Genomic DNA, 14,894 nt, shown 5'->3' with positions numbered 1-14,894 from the left:
TCAACCTAAAGACTTTAAAAATGGTTTGTGCTGCTTCATGCTTCAGCTTTTAAAAAGGATAGAGCACAGACAAACAACAATGGGTTGGCAACCATTGCACTGGTTTGGTGGACTTCATAGCCTCCTCCTGTGTTTAAGTTCCTATTAAGTTGAAGCTGTTGCATGTAAATCGCAGGACACGACTCAAGCACTCACCAGGTGCATAGCTCGGTGTAACTGGAAATACTCCAGAAAACATGTCCAATTGTCCATGTTGATCTACATTTCTAGTCATGCTTCCCACAAAACAGCCTGTCCAACCAAACATCGACTACATGATAAAACGAGACAGCCTAACATTCTGGTCCGAAGGGTTCGAAGAGCCGAAGTAGCAGAGAAGTGAAGCATTTGGAAGTTTTTGTCATCTGTGATGAGCTGATGATTTCAAGTATGATCCGAGAACCGCTCTCGGTAGAGCGCATACCTCCGCCAGGTGAACAGTTTACCTTTTGCATCCCACCGAGAGGCCAGATCTGGATCCGGACCTGTACTGAAACGAAATCAAATCAGATTGTTCTTCTCACCCTGTCACCTCCCGAACTCATCCACCGAGTTTCGTCCGAATCCATCCACAACTTTTTGAGATCTGGTGACATATATCGTTTTTGTCCCTATCTTTCAATAGTGAAGAATCACTTAAAAAAAAAATTTAATGTTGTATCTAGATCCGGATCTTCACCAAATTCGAACAAATTTGTCGTCGGCGCACAACCAACCTGTCCACCAAGTTTCGTCTGAATCCGTCAATAAATATTTGAGATATCCTGCTCACAGACAGACAGACAGACAGACAAACAGGAGTGAAAACATATCGTCTGTCCACCTTCGATGGCGGACATAATGAGTCTGCATAAAAAAACCAAGAAACTATCCAACTTCATTTTTTTATTCAAATTGTGTGTAGTGTTTGTAAATTTCGATAATAATCTGGAAGGCTCAGGAAGGATCTTTACTATCCAGTTCTGTTGAATGATACCGATCTAAGGGGTGAGATGGTTAGGAAGAGGAGAGAAGAAAGGCCTGTTGGTGTTTGTGTTGCTTGGTTCCAGATTTTGGGATCACAGGTTCGAATTCCACATCCTGGATATGTTTGTCCATTATTTACCCTAATGTCTATCAATGTCTATGTCGCGCTTGTGATTGAGGTAAAAGCTCTTCTGTGAGCTTTAGATCAATGTACAATGTGATTAGAGGTGGCAGATGTAAATTTACTTTCGGTAATGGCAATGGAAATGGGACGAAACAACAGTGATATTATAAATATTTTCAAAAGGAGAATTCTACAGTTTCTTGCAGTAAAACAATCAAACAATGAGTTTGATGTCAGAGAGCAAAAAGAATTGCAGATTGCTTCAATAAGGGGCATTATGTTTCGTTCAAGGAAGGAGTGCGAGTGCTGTGAAGGAGTCTGATTAGACTCAATTTGGAATGTGCTGTTCAATAATGGTCATTGTACCCCTGAAAGGATGTAACGACGTGACAGACTACAGGGGGACCAACAGCAGGCAACGATGAGGTACAATCAGTCTAGTGCTGTGAGGTTAAAGTTACGAGGGAAGAACACATCAAGGATTACAGAAGAGATCGTACCTCTGACAATTCTTAACCCGATTATAAACTGCTGCATTGGTGCTGCACAAGCAAGCCGTTCGATTAGCCCCTCAGATTGACACGAAGATGGTGACCTTCATTAATTGGTGGACATCAGAGATTTCACGGTCACCTTCGGATGGAGAGTACAGGTGACTTAGTACCATTGCCCTGACAACACCGAATCCTGGGAATCGAAAACCAGTCCAATATGCAATCAATAACGATGGCAGAAACGATTTCTCTTAGAAATATTTATACGGTAAACATTTGATATTATTTACCGTATTTGATATTTTAATTATATATATATATATATTTGAGTACGCCCCATCTCCTTTACTCATTGCCATTCTTTCATCACACTTTCTCAACCATACTTTCTCATCTGTTGACCTAAATAGAAGCAAATTAAAGAAGATACCAAAGGGAATCATAAATTTCCAAAAAAAATATGACAAGATGACTCAGAGGCTGATCCAAAAATTTGGGAAATAAGAATGGAAATAAGAACTCTTGTGCGAGTGTGTAATGCCTACATCTCTGATCGTTACACAATTTGCCTGAACGCCATCGTCTACTTCATGCAACATGACCATATCCAGGAAGAGAGATTTAAACGTACTACAAGGATGCAAGTAATCACATTAGGAGCCGAGGAAAGCAGAAATGGTTAGAGTAGCGCAGGTGGGCCACAGAGCACTTGCACATGGTTCGTGCTGGGTTGGATTCATCACAGGCCTCGATTGATCAAGCTATCAGTGAACCATGGAACTAAAGATGTGTCTAGAGTACAAGCTCATTTACATTCCATTTCATGTTGTTATTTATTTTCAGGTACAAAAGGATGCGCATGCAGAACCATGGACAAGAGAACGTGACTGCCAACCAAAAAATGCATTCGAGGAATCTGGAATTGTTCAAACAAAAATACAATCCCGTTCACATACCTTGCTTCTGTTTACCTGCCTCATTTCTGTTTACCTGCCTTGTTTCTGTTTACCTGCCTTGTTCCCATTTACCTGCTTTGGTCCCGTTTACCTGCCTCATTTTCGTTTACCTGCCTTGTTTCCGTTTCTTTGCCTTGTTTCTGTTTACCTGTCTCATTTCTGTTTACCTGCCTTGTTTCTGTTTACCTGCCTTGTTCCCATTTACCTGCTTTGGTCCCGTTTTCCTGCCTCATTTCGGTTTACCTGCCTTGTTTCTGTTTCTTTGCCTTGTTCCAGTTTACCTGCCTTGCTTCCATTTACATGCCTTGTTTCCGTTTTCCGTCCTTGTTTGTTTATCTGCCTTGTTTCTGTTTACTTCCCTTATTTCTGTTTACCTGTCTCATTTCTGTTTACTTGCCTCATTTCCGTTTGCCTCCCTTATTTCTGTTTACCTAACTTATTTCTGTTTACTTGCCTTGTTCCAGTTTACCTGCCTTGTTCCCATTTACCTGCTTTGGTCCCGTTTACCTGCCTCATTTTCGTTTACCTGCCTTGTTTCCGTTTCTTTGCCTTGTTTCTGTTTACCTGTCTCATTTCTGTTTACCTGCCTTGTTTCTGTTTACCTGCCTTGTTCCCATTTACCTGCTTTGGTCCCGTTTGCCTGCCTCATTTCGGTTTACCTGCCTTGTTTCTGTTTCTTTGCCTTGTTCCAGTTTACCTGCCTTGCTTCCGTTTACATGCCTTGTTTCCGTTTTCCGTCCTTGTTTGTTTACCTGCCTTGTTTCTGTTTACCTGCCTCGTTTCTGTTTTCTTGCCTCATTTCTGTTTACCTCCCTTATTTCTGTTTTCTTGCCTTGTTTCTGTTTCCTTGCCTTGTTCCAGTTTACCTGCCTTGCTTTTGTTTACATGCCTTGTTTCCGTTTACCTTCCTTGTTTGTTTATCTGCCTTGTTTCTGTTTACTTCCCTTATTTCTGTTTACCTGTCTCATTTCTGTTTACTTGCCTCATTTCCGTTTACCTCCCTTATTTCTGTTTACCTAACTTATTTCTGTTTACTTGCCTTGTTCCAGTTTACCTGCCTTGCTTTCGTTTACCTTCCTTGTTTCTGTTTACTTCCCTTGTTTCTGTTTACCTGTCTCGTTTCTGTTTACTTTCATTTCCATTTACCTCCCTTATTTCTGTTTACCTGCCTTATTTCTGTTTACCTGCCTTGTTTCCGTTTACCTGCCTCGTTTCCGTTAACCTGCCTCGTTTCTGTTTACCTGCCTCATTTCTGTTTACCTGCCTCGTTTCTGTTTACCTGCCTCATTTCCACTTACCTCGCTTGTTTTGCTTACAATGGCAGAGATAGATGTCACAAACAAGTGACAAACAAAAATATCGTTTGTTTGTGTTTCATCGCTTAAAACTTGAAGGTTTGTGTCACATTAAGGACCATCGTGTGTTGCTGTTCTCTAATGGGCCTGCAGCCAGACTGCATGCGTGTATTCCTCATGCCCCTCGAATGACAATACCCATGATTACTTAAGCCAAACCAACATCTGATCCCATTGTGGCAAACAATGGGCACGTCCATGGCACTGGAGGGGGAGAGTGGGAAATGGGGGGGAGCAGGGAGGCGAAGCTGCGCTTGGACAAGGGATATTGTTTAATAATAACCTCCAGCGATGCCTGAATTATTCATCATACCGAAGCAGCCAGACATCAGGAGCCTTGAGCCCCTCTCCTCCACCCCACCCCACCCCAACTCTCTTCTTTCCTCTACTAACCTTACCTTCTTTATCCCCGAGTTCTCTCGTCGACCCAACGCAGTATGTCCATCCTCACGTCCACTCCTCCGACCTTTACACCAACAAAGTGGATCAACATGGACAGATGTAATAATCTTATCCAACGTTGAGCTTTGCAAAAGATGGTGAAGAAGAATATACAACAGTAGGGGATACTTCCATACGTCGCACATGAAGTGGGAAAGGAGAACCTGGGGAATGGTGGGTTCGACCTCGACGTGTTGCCTTCGACCATCAATGTGGGCCAGATAAGAGAAGCAGGTGAGGGGGTAGGGGTTGGAGAGGTCACCTATGCACAAAAAATACAATATATTTTTCATGATGTCATCAATTCACCAAAGTTTAGAATGAAGAATGTGAGTAAAAGGCAACTTTAGATCGACAAATATGGCCAAATTAGCAATACAGAGTAAGACACGTTTTCCAAAAAAAAGAAAACTTATATGAAACTTTCTCACCGGTTACTCTCAAAACACACCAAATCACTGCAAGAAATGGCTTCACCCATGGCCTCGTACTCCAAGAATGTAATCCCAGTTCAAAGGTCATGCGAAGAGAGGAAACCTTCCAGGAGAGCCATTTCACATTTTGGGTCTTGTCCTTTTCAATTTAGTTTGATGTTCATTTTGAGTATTTGAGCAAAAAACAATTAGTGCTTTGGTCTGAATGTCAACAAAATATATATTTTTTTTACAATCAAAAACTACTGATCTTTCTATTGTCAATATTTAGTAATAAATAATGGGAGGACAGGATGCCTCTACATATGCACACTCACCTCCTAGCTGTCCAGCCTGGGTTCGAATCCCAACTGGCATCCCGGTGTTTCACACCTACAAACAGCTACAAACCCAGACAGGGGTTTTGCCAACGACCCGGTAGAGGTTCTTGAGGCACAGTGCCATACAGCTGCTCAGAAGAATGGACACCTCGACCTCATGCTCGGGCAGATTGATAATTTCTGCCCAGTCATCTCACTCAACTCCATTGTCAAGTCATCGACTTCGGTTGCAGACATCTGGCAGAAGATAAGACAGCATTTCGGATTTCAGTCAACAGGTGCTCATGTTTTGGACCTGGCCAACATCAGGTTTGAGCCTGATGAACGTCCAGAAGACTTGTTCCAGCGGCTAACTGCTTTTTTTGAGGATAATCTCCTGACGGTGGGTTGTGGAGTCACCCATCATGGGGAAGTCATCACCACAGATGAGGGTATGACCCCTTCCCTTGAGAACACAGTTGTATACCTGTGGCTATCGCTCATAAGCCCTTCTCTTCCTCAAGTTGTCAAGCAGAAATATGGTGCTGAACTCCGGAACCGCTCACTAGCCTCACACTAGCCCGAAATATTACAGGCCCTGTCATCCCTCCAAGACGAGCTGCGCACAATCGAGGACACAAGGACCATGCGCATCGCTAGTGGTTTCAACTCCAGGCGTAGTACACCTGGTCGTGATATTATCAGGAAGGCATTCGTAGTGAAATCTTGTGTTCTATGTGAAACAGCTGGATGATCCTTCAACACACAATTTGACAGAGTGCCGTTTCTTACCTAATCGTGACAAACACGCCTTCGGTCGATTCAAACTAGTTGCTGCTGATGATAGTGACGGCAGTGAGGCTGCTCCAAGTTATGAGTATATTGCCCCTGAACGGGAGTCTGATGATCGTGATCTTTCATCCCGCCGTGTTGAGTGCCCTCACTCCACCCATAGAGTGAATGTCATCCAATCTCCGGTACTGAGCACATTCTTTTAGCACCATCCTGTTGCTCTTACACTCAACACCGGGGCCACAACCAATTTGATCCGTGCTTCGGCAGCAAAGGCCTACAATTAACCAATCAACCCAGCTTCTCAGAAGGCTCGGCAGGCTGACGGCGTTACCCCACTTGATGTCATCCGCGAGGTACATTGCGACTTGTCAAGAGGGGGCTTCGGGCTTCGACTGGATGCCTTGGTCGTCAAGCAACTCGACGTAGACGTACTTGCTAGTAATCTATTTTTGGTTACCAACGACATTGCTGTGTGGCCCTCGAAGAGGCAAGTCATCTTTCAAGGTGTAGACTCCATTGAGTATGGCTCACAGAGCAGTGAATACAATGAAGTGCCCTCGGCCAGACGCACCCAAACATTCCTATTGCGCTATGCTCGCAAAACTGTTCTCCTCCCCGGGGATTACCTTGAGCTACAAACTCCTACCGGCACTGAGCCAGATACCATGTGGGTGATAGAACCACATTTGGACAGCCATGCTAACACCCTGGTCAAGCCTGAACATGCATGACCTGAGCCTCAAGAAACTTGTTCAATCAGCAGGGCCGTGCGCGTTACCAACAGGACTGACTCTCCAATACTGATCAATCGCGGCGAACATGTCTGCCAGGCAAGGGCGATCGTTTTTTTACCAGAGAGGCATACAGAGATTGCATTCCTACAAGTATAACTATCAGGTCAGTTGATGCTCCACCATTCTCAGCCAGTGTTTCCGTCGATCCTGATAACTACCTATCAACTGAATTGCGTGATCGGTTCCACCAAATCAACAAGGCTCATGACAACGTGTTTAATCCCCAGATTTCCAAATATAACGGAGCTCGCGGCAAGATTGAGGCCTTTGTCAACATGGGTCCAACGTTACCTGCACAGAGGAAGGGGAGACTCCCTCAATATAACTAGAGTAATTTAGACGCACTGCAAGAGAAGTTTGATGAACTGGAAGCTGCAGGCGTCGTGGTGAAGCCCAATCATGTCAACGTTCGTGTAGAGTATCTAAACCCTTCCTTTCTTATCAAGAAGCCAAGTGGAGGGAGCAGACTCGCCACATCCTTTGATGAGGTAGCACAATACAGTAAACCCCAACCCTCCCTGATGCCCAATGTTGACAGCATACTGCGACAGATTGCAAGATGACAGTGTATCATCACCACTGATCTTGTAAAGGCCTTCTACCAAGTCCCATTATCTCATGACTCCATGAAGTACTGTGGTGTTGCTACTCCTTATAAAGGAATCCGTGTCTACATGAGGTCGGCGATGGGAATGCCTGGCTCTGAGACTTGCAAAGAAGAGCTCATGTCTCGGGTCTTGGGGGAGCTTTTACAGGAAGGCTGTGTTGCCAAGATGGCTGATGATCTCTACATAAGAGGCGATACACCTGAAAATGCACTTAACAACTGTTGCCAAGTCTTGGTCGCATTGCAGAAGAACAACCTACGTCTTTCAGCGGCAAAGACTATTATTTGCCCAAGGTCAACCACAGTACTGGGATGGACATGGCATGACGGAACATTGAGCGCAAGCCCCCACAAGGTCGCAAGCCTCTCCGAAGTGGAGCCCCCCCTTGACTGTTTGGGCTTTTTGGTTATTTGTGGGAGCATACAAAGTTCTCAGCCGAGTCTTACAAGGCTATGCTGACCTGCTTGACCCTCTGGACATGGCTACTGTGGGCAAAGCTTCATGTGAGAAGATAGTGTGGTCTGATGAGTTACTTCACGCCTTCAAATCTGCTCAGAATGCGTTGAAGAATTGCAAGACGATTGTTATACCTAGACCTGATGATGTGCTGTGGATTGTCACTGATGGATCTGTCAAGAACAAAGGAATTGCAGGAATTTTATGCGCACAGAGATGGCATCTTGCGTCTCGTGGGGTTCTTCAATGCGAAACTCCATAAGCACCAGGTCACATGGCTGCCTTGCTAGGTAGAGGCCCTGTATATTGGAGCAGCCATCCGACATTTTGCACCTTTCATCGTCCAGTCTCACCACAGCGCCCAAGCATTGACAGACAGTCGCTCCTGTGTTCAAGTGTACAACAAGCTTATGCGTGGCGAACTCTCATCCAGTTCCAGAGTAACTTCATTCCTGTCCATTGCCAGCCATTACTGTGTGCAGGTTAGGCATATTGATGGTATCGCCAACTTGCCGTCTGATTTTGGGAGTCACAACCTTCAAGAGTGTCTCGACGCAAGCTGTCAAGTATGCAAGTTTATTGAAGAAATGGAGGCTTCCGTTGTGCGCAGTGTCTCTGTAGGTGAAGTACTGGACGGCACAGCCAAAATGGCATTTACGAGCAGCGTTGCTTGGCATGCTACTCAACTGGAGTGCCCTGACCTCAGACGCACCCATTCTAACCTAACCAGCATACTCACGCTTCTAGTAAATTGACAAAGGTGGGGGACATCAAGAGGTACCTCGGAGTAGTGACTGTGGCTAACGATGACCTCCTAGTCGTCAGAGATAACCAACAGTTCCAGTCCCCTCATGAACAGATCGTGATCCCCCGCTCAGTGGTTAATGGACTATTTACTGCTTTACACATCAGGCTCAACCAGCCATCGAAACACCAAATGAAGCGTGCCTTCAACAGGTATTTTTTTGCCTTAGACATTGACAGGACCACTGATGCCGTCTCCTCGTCATGTCACCAATGCCAGTCGATAAGGTCATTGCCTGTGCATCCGCATCCCCAGTCATTGACGGAGTCACCTTCTGTTGTTGGGGCATCATGCGCTGCAGATGTAATGTGCAGGTATCACCAGCATATCCTCGTACTCCGAGAGACTGTGTCCTCTCACAGATGGACGAAACTTATTGATGGCCAGAGTCACCACCAGTTATGCAACGCCATCCTTACAATGTGTGCAGAGCTACGCCTCCTGGGAGATATCCCCATTACCATACGGGTCGACCCTGCACCCGGATTTGTCGCCTTGGTTAACGATCCTACATTGAAAAGAAATGGCATCCACTTACAGGTCGGCCAAACCAAAAACTGTAACAAAAATCCGGTGGCCGAACAAGCTATTGAAGAGCGAGGCTTAGAATGCTTACGTGTGTCCCCAGAGGGTGGCCCTATATCTGAAGTTACCTTAGCATTGGCAACAGGAAACATGAATCAGCGTATACGCAGAGACGGACTCTCCGCGAGAGAGGTCTGGACACAACGAGACCAACTCACTGGCGAGCAGTTACCGATGTCAGACAGACAGCTAATTTTCAATCAGAATATGAGCGGGAAGCAAAATCATTTCCCAAGCACTCGGGCAAAATCTCGCAGCCATTCAACCACAACTGCCACTGCCCATTTCTGCATTGGTGACCTCGTTTTCCTCAAGGGTGACAGAGACAAATGCAAAGCTCGTGACAAGTATATGGTGACAGATTTCTCGTGACGATGGATGGTGCCAAATCAGAAAGTTTACCAGTTCACAGCTTCGCATCAAAACCTACGACGTTCGAGTATGCGACTGCTATCTTGTTGCGCCCACAATAGTGGGTCAGGCCCAGTATTGCCCTGTTAGAGGCCAAGAATCAACTTCAGGATCTGAGTCCAATTCTGAGCCGACCTCGCCCCACCATCTTTCACAGGTTACACCTGGCTCCATTGTGCCCAGCCAAGGGACCATTTCACAGCAATAAGTCTCACAAGATACAACGGGTCATGCCCTATCGGAATCGATTATGCTGCCCACACCACCAGAGGCTATTGTCAGGCCACCAGACACACACACACTGGAATTTCGTCTGCTGAACCAGTCAGTTCGAAGAAGTCTTCCTCTCCACATTCAACGAGGAGGTCTTTCTGCTCACGCCGCCCTCCTACGTGGCAGCGCAGTGATGAGTGGCTCATGGAGATGGAGAGAAGACCAAGACAGCTTTCGTGCTCACAATTTAAGTCACTCTTAACAGCCCACATTGCATATATGTTGTATCTATCTTGACATACAGTTCCTTGCATAATCGTTATACTGTGTTCGTGGTTTTTTCATTCGTAGTTGAGACTTACAAGTTTCATTTGTAGTCCATGTTCATGTTCTTTCAGTAACCAGAAGAAAGACACAAGCTGAATAAATAAATAAATTTAGCATGCTTGTACATGTGAATGTTCAATTGAGATAAATAAATAAATAAATTTAGCAACCTTGTACATGTGAATGTTCAATTGAGATAAATAAATAACTAAATAAAGCAACTTTGTACATGTGAATGTTCAATTGAGATAAATAAATAACTAAATAAAGCAACCTTGTACATGTGAATGTTCAATTGAGATAAATAAATAACTAAATAAAGCAACCTTGTACATGTGAATGTTCAATTTAGATAAATAAATAAATATATTTAGCATGCTTGTACATGTGAATGTTCAACTTAGATAAGTAAATAAATAAATAAATAAATACATTTAGCATGCTTGTACATGTGAGTGTTCAATTTAGATAAATAAATAAATATTGTTACGGTTGGGGAAATTCGCATTACACCATAAAGAGTCCTCAGGTGAGATATCTCGGTAAGTCCATGTGTAGTTAGCCCAAACCCATTGTATAGAGGGAATATGTGTGATTCATCTGGGCTGCGACGCTTTGAGTTAGCCATTTTTTCTTTCTCTATTGTTATTTTCGACCATTAAGCCACCAACAACGCAAACAGCCACTACCTCTACCTTCACAACTCCATCCCGCAAACCGCTTCACCGCCATTCCCAAACGACACCATAACCATCAAACCACCACAGAAAACCCTCCACCACCTTCGCCTTTCTCCTTCACAACCAACAACCGCACCACTTGCGAACACTGAACGTCGGGCTGTCTAGGGCCCGTTCGGCGATTGGTGCCAAACGCAGCGAGCCGCGAGCGCGAATGGCTGCCTTTCCGAGGGAGAAATTCGGATCCAAAATGATTCACGCCCACTTCCCCGCCGTCCAATGGGTGAGCGCGAGGCAGCTTGGCCCCGACTCCAAGCACGTGTATGTGAAGTCCGTTTATGCAAATATGCGGATCAAGGGAGGTTCACACCCCTTTTTTTGCCCGACCAATGGCTCAACAGAGGGTGGCGTGGCCCCGCCTCCAATCGCGTTTTGATCCGCATATTTGCATATCGGCTCCTCCTGAGTCCTATAATGATGCGAGCGCAAGGCCACTCGCGAGAGAGAGGGTGAGTTGAGCTGGGAGGAGTTCGAGAAGAGTTGGAGAGAAGTTGCGGAGGAATTGCAGGGAAGACGGCGGACGGCGACGAGGTTGTGGTGTGGTGGTCGCTCGACTCGTCGTGGGATCCAGGCCAGCCAGCCATACCCCTCTCCCTGATCATCAGCGATTTCCCCTCCTCCCCCCATTTGGGCTGAGATAGTGTCGAGGGGGCCCCCGTTCCTCCCCCACCCTAAACATGGTGCCAACAAGACCGCTCGCGCGGAGCACGCCGGAGAGGACTCGCCGACCACGCCAGGGCACGGAGTCGGGGCGCAGCGGCGCGAACATTGCGGCTTGCCCGCCATCGCGTCACGAGGACGCGGGTAAGACCTCCCCGGTCTCATGGATCTGGCCGATCCTCCAGGATACACGTACATTTGGTCTACGGACTTGTCTGCCTCCTCTCCTATGAGGGTGGCTTTCTTTTTTCCTTTGCTTTTTGTGTAAATGCTTGTGGTGGCGCCGTCTGTTAAGTAAAACTGTGAGTGTTGCCGTGTGTCGGTCTTAGTCGGTAGTATCTCTCTTTTACTGTTTCTTTCTGTGATTGAATACGTGCCTTTTATTATTGTTACTGTGACTGAATATGTGCCTTCTGTGCTGTCTGCGTGTGTGAAATAATTGTGCTTGTTCAATTGTTTCCGCTTTGCTTCGTCTCCTTCTTTTTGTTGACTCTCCATCCTGCATCGCGTAAGAGATTGGTAGTGGGTGTAAGTTCCCGGTAACTAATCTGAACCGTCAAGGTCAACTATAACTCCGCTCGGTTATCTCTGCAGTACGGAACGAACCGCTTAAGCGGTACTTGTCCGAAGTCGACCTGCGGCGAGGTACGATCGCCCGATTAACCATCCGCGTAGGTACTTAGGTAGGTCGAGTTTGGCGAACAACCCTATCCTACGCGGGTGGCCGATTAGCACGATTGTGGTGAAGTCGAAAGACCCACCCGTGACTAGCTCCCAGCGTTGTTCTGAGAGGGTCACGACTGAATTGTCCGTCCGGTGGGCGATGTGCCGCAATTCAAGTTACGTGGCCAATCGCACGCTGGCGGGCGCGAATTCGCAACAATATATTTAGCAAGCTTGTACATGTGAATGTTCAATTTAAATAAATAAATAAATAAATATATTTAGCATGCTTGTACATGTGAATGTTCAATTTAGATGAATAAATAAATAAATATATTTAGCATGCATGTACATGTGAATGTTCAACTTAGATAAATAAATAAGTATATTTAGCATGCATGTACATGTGAATGTTCAATTTAGATGAATAAATAAATAAATATATTTAGCATGCATGTACATGTGAATGTTCAACTTAGATAAATAAATAAATATATTTAGCATGCTTGTACATGTGAATGTTCAATTTAGATGAATAAATAAATAAATATATTTAGCATGCATGTACATGTGAATGTTCAACTTAGATAAATAAATAAGTATATTTAGCATGCATGTACATGTGAATGTTCAATTTAGATAAATAAATAAATAAATATATTTAGCATGCTTGAACATGTGAGTGTTCAATTTAGATAAATAAATAAATATATTTAGCATGCTTGTACATGTGAATGTTCACTTTGTATTCCTTGTCGAGGCTCGTATGAGAGCTAACACACAACGCACATCAAGGGGAGGCATGAGACAGGAGGGGAGGGAGTGGGAAGGACAAAAATAGTGGGGAACAGAGACATTTGGAGATCTGTGGAAGGGAGAGGGATGGGACGGGAAACATGGGGAACAGAAGATGGACATTACAGGAACTTTCAGGAAGGAAAGCAGGGAATTTGAAGGAGGTGGGCTTGGGTGGATTATCGGGGGTAGAAAAGATCGAGGATTTGGATGGGGGATGATAAGAGGTGGTGGTGAACAGCTGTTTTGAAAGCCTGGAGGGAAGAATGGGAATGAACAGAGTGAGGGAGTTTATTCCAAAGGCAGGAAAAAAGAGGAAAGAAAGAGTGAAGGTGAGCAGTGATTCGTGATTTTGGTAGTTTTACCAGAAGGGGGTTGTTGGCGGACCTTGAGCGCCCTGTGGAAATGCGGTGGGGACAAATCACAGAGAGAGCAGGGGGGGAGGTGAGGCTGGAGAGGAAACGGTAGAAGAGAGAAAGACCACCAACCAACCTGCGGTGATTGAGTGAGAGGCCCAAAGACTCAGCCTCATTGCGGGAGATGCCAATGATCCGAAATGCCTTGGTTTCTACAGCGTGAAGCCGAGAAAGGTGGGAAGCAAGAGCACCAGCCCAGAGGGGAGAGCAGTACTCCATCAGGCTGTGGACAAAAGCTTTGTAAGTGGTCAGGAGCTCAGGTGGGCCAAGGGAGGACCTTGCGCGGAGGAGGATTCCCAGTCAGCGGCTGGCTTTGGAGGCGAGGTTTGAATGTGGCTTTCCCAGGAAAGGTCATGGCAGATCGTGAGACCCAGAAGCTGGAAAGAAAGGACTTCTTCCAGAGGATTGTTGAGAAAGTGGATTGGGGGGGGGGGGGTTCTAAACGCTCCTTTCGAAGAGACATAGTGAGAGTGTGAGATTTGTCCGGACTGAAAGACATGTTCCACATGTTGGACCAGTTTGTGATTTTATCCAGATCAGCAGTGAGCGAAGAAGCTGCTGCTTGCTGGTCTGAGGGATGACCGATGGTACGGCAGAGGGTGGAGTCATCAGCAAAGGGATATAGAGGATTTTCCAGAGAGTCGGAGAGATCATTGATGAAAACCAGAAAAAGAGCAGGGCCCAGAACGCTACCTTGAGGAACTCCAGCCTGGACAGGAAGAGGGGATGAAAGAACTCCTTTTAGGGCCTCACGGTGACTGTGACAGGAGAGGAAGTCTGTGAGCCATGAGTGGAGATGGCCTTGGATACCATGGGAAGTGAGTTTGGTGAGCAGGGCAGGGTGCCAGACCGTGTCAAAAGCACGTGATATGTCCAGGGATACGGCTCGGATTTCCTGTCTGGCATTGAGGACTTCCATCCATTGTTGGGAGAGCAGAAACAGCATATCCAGGGTTGAGTGACCTGGTCTGAAACCAAATTGATGATCAGAAATCAAGCCATTGGGGAAGAGGAAGGATTTGATGTCTGAAGCGATGATGGATTCCATAACCTTGCTGATGATTGGGAGAAGGCTGATTGGTCTGTTGTTGCAGGGATCTGTTTTTGAACCTTATTTATGCAGGGCAGTGATGTTTGCTGATTTTCAAGCAGATGGCAGATGGCCTTGAGCAAATGAGAGGGTGAATAGAACAGAGAGAGGGTGAGCATGAGCAGAAGAGCAGGCTTTGAGGACATGTGGGCTGATGCCGTCTGGACCGGTTGCAGAATCTGAGTCGAGGTTTGACAGCAAACTCTCCACCTTGTCAGGAGAAAAGGACACAGAGTCCAGGGACAGTTGGGTGCGGGTAAGGTGGGTAGAGAAAGTGATGGGTTTCGGACACAAGATTTAGCTGCAAACACCGAGTTTAGGCATTCAGCTTTTTCACGTGCGGTATCAGCAGTGCGGCCATTTGAGGTAAGGGAGGGGATGGAGGGGGAACATACACCAGAAACATACACCATTTGCATCCATGGGAA

At 45.7% G+C, this 14,894-nt stretch overlaps 1 long non-coding RNA gene across 1 annotated transcript in view; it reads right to left on the bottom strand.

Annotated features, from left to right (window-relative positions):
- Positions 1-8,806, bottom strand: part of LOC147015028 (uncharacterized) — a 48,269-nt gene extending 39,463 nt beyond the window's left edge. The window contains exon 1 of the long non-coding RNA XR_015050201.1: positions 4,333-8,806. This is a non-coding gene — a long non-coding RNA (uncharacterized LOC147015028). The remainder of the gene's footprint in view (positions 1-4,332) is intronic.
- Between the last annotated feature and the right edge of the window lie 6,088 nt (positions 8,807-14,894).

Source organism: Eptatretus burgeri, chromosome 12 (genome assembly GCF_056783735.1).
Source record: "Eptatretus burgeri isolate ZD-2024b chromosome 12, Ebu_testis_v1, whole genome shotgun sequence".
Taxonomy (NCBI): Eukaryota; Metazoa; Chordata; class Myxini; order Myxiniformes; family Myxinidae; genus Eptatretus; species Eptatretus burgeri.
Note: the sequence above shows the minus strand (reverse complement) of the source record. Positions and strands in the feature narration are given on the sequence as shown.